This window comes from Tympanuchus pallidicinctus, unplaced genomic scaffold, assembly GCF_026119805.1.
Source record: "Tympanuchus pallidicinctus isolate F22 unplaced genomic scaffold, pur_lepc_1.0 scaffold25, whole genome shotgun sequence".
Classification (NCBI taxonomy): Eukaryota; Metazoa; Chordata; class Aves; order Galliformes; family Phasianidae; genus Tympanuchus; species Tympanuchus pallidicinctus.
In genome coordinates, this window is record NW_026294742.1 from 9,305,668 (window position 1) to 9,308,047 (window position 2,380).

Genomic DNA, 2,380 nt, shown 5'->3' on the forward strand with positions numbered 1-2,380 from the left:
AGAGGTGCAGCCAGGCTCCAATCCTTTAAATCACACAGCTGAATTGCCTTCACCTGTGCTCACAGGGCTGACCTGGTCCTTTCCCCAGGTGCTCAATCAGTGCTTCAGGCTGGGACTCAGCAGTTCCCATACAGCCCCATTGCAGCTCCTGAGGGCATGGGCCGCTCGGGACCCAACAGCAATGTTTTTTCATTTAACCTTTCACTGAGGCTGTGGAAGATGAAAGAATAAAGAAAATCTGAGGCATTTAGGGGCAAGGTTTGTCTTTGTGTAGGACACACCTTAGCCTAAGTCTGGAGTGTCCATTATTCACCTGGGAGAACCCCTGCTGCTGCCCCAGGCAGGGATTTATTTCCCACCTTGGTTCCCAAATGATCACAGATAATGGGAACTGGAAAATAAGAGCCATGAGATGTGATGTTTTGCTGAGCTGTAAGAGGTTCTGCACAGGAGTGCAGGGCTGACTGACAACACTGCACTCTGGGAGAATGTGACAGCTTCCGATGGGGAGAAAGACACAGAGAAAATGGAGTATCAGAACAAAGAAGTACAAAGGCACCTGGAAAGGAAGTGTGGAAACGTATCACTCAAAAAATTGTGAGCTGGGATGTACAACACTGCACGAATCCATCATCTCCTCAGGGCCTCCATCCTCTCAGGAATGGACTTTCAGCAATGACAGTGACTGCACGAAGCATTTGGCAGAGCTGCTCCTCGCTGCCCGCTGGCTCCACGCTTCATTGTCCTCACACGTCACACAGGACTGTCACTACTGCTCCATTACTGCTTCAGCTGCAAGCATTTAGCATGGGGGCAGGGACGGCGCTGCTCCTGCACGAGTGGGAACGAAGTAAAAGCCTACGTTGTGTAAACAGACGTGCCTACATTATGTGAACAACCAATGACTTGTAGCTCCTGTTGTTGGGATGCGACGTAAGACAACGCTTGGACATGAAGTGCTGCACAAGCCTGAGGCAGAACAGACATTTTCATTCATGTATGCCAAGCGGTGGCTGTTCTGATTGCTGTCACTCAGCTTTGATGCTACGCCGTCCCAGCGACACCACCTGCCTCTGCTGCAGGCTGACAACAAACCTCTGTGGTGTTGAGATACTTCCACACTAACCAGGCCCAGAAGAGAAAACCCTATGGAGAAGTTGTTCAGGAATCCTCACCAAGTTTGTGAAGGCAGAGGTGAAATTCCAAGAATGAGCAAGTTTCAAAATGCACGCTCATATTGAGCAGTGGCATTTGAAATCAATATTTTCCATTACTTCTATAGATGGTGGCATAACGTACGGTAACATTTTGGTTGCTGATATCTTCAAGCCCAATCTATACAGAATATGTATTTTTCGTGCTCTGATCACATTGATTGCTCATTTAGCACACAATCGAGGCTATGAGTTCATTAAAAAAGGGACCAACAATTGCAGGGTAGTTTATTCTTGTCACTCAGGGGTTGAGTTGGATGCAGCAAATTTACGAGTGAATAACTCACATTCCCTGTGCGTGTGCTTGTCCTTAGAAGCCACTCACAGCTGCATGCAGGACCTGCTCCAGGCTTCCCGCAGTGCCATAATGCCCAATGCACAGCTCCAGGCCCCAGGGAGAATAAGGCCACCCCTGTTAGACACCACACGTGCAATTATCCTCCCAAAGAAGTGTCCTTTGCTTTCTCTCCCCAGCTATATTCAGTGAAAAGGTAGGAATAAGTGTCACATGCGACGTTCTGAGTGATCTGAGAGGACAGGATGGAGCAGTACTTCAGCACCAGCACAGAGCAGCAGCACGAAGCACAGAACAGCACACCATCCTTCCCCTTCTTCCTGTCTGATAATTGCTTTTTTTTCCCCCACAGCTGGAACTGACCCCAGACAGTTGCAGTTCTGGAGCCAGGAGCTCATTTTCTTCCTCAGGAGCATCTTCACCCTCACCTCAGCACTACACAAAAGCCCAGCCAACACAGCAGGGAAAGAAACCAGCGGTGCTGTGTGTACACCACAGGTGGTGCCTCAGTGGTTTGTTGGTGCCGTCTGAAGGAGGGGGGCTCTCCTGCTGCTGACATCCACAGAACTCACACGTGTGGGTTGCGATTGTACTCATTCTGATTCCTGTTTGTATACCTGGTCATGGAGATGAGTACCGTAGGCGGCATCCAAGGATGGTTCATGAACAGCGCTCGCCAGCGTGAGCAGCAGAGAACATCATCATCAAGCATGGATTTTTCATGGGCAGTGCAGGAAGCCTGACGGCCTTCCTACCAGCATCATTGGGTAGGGACATGAGGAAAATAAATCTCACGCCTCTGATGTAAATTCCACATAGCTTGGAGCGTTGCAATGGGAGGCTGCTCAACAGGCAGCTTTGCGTGAAAGGA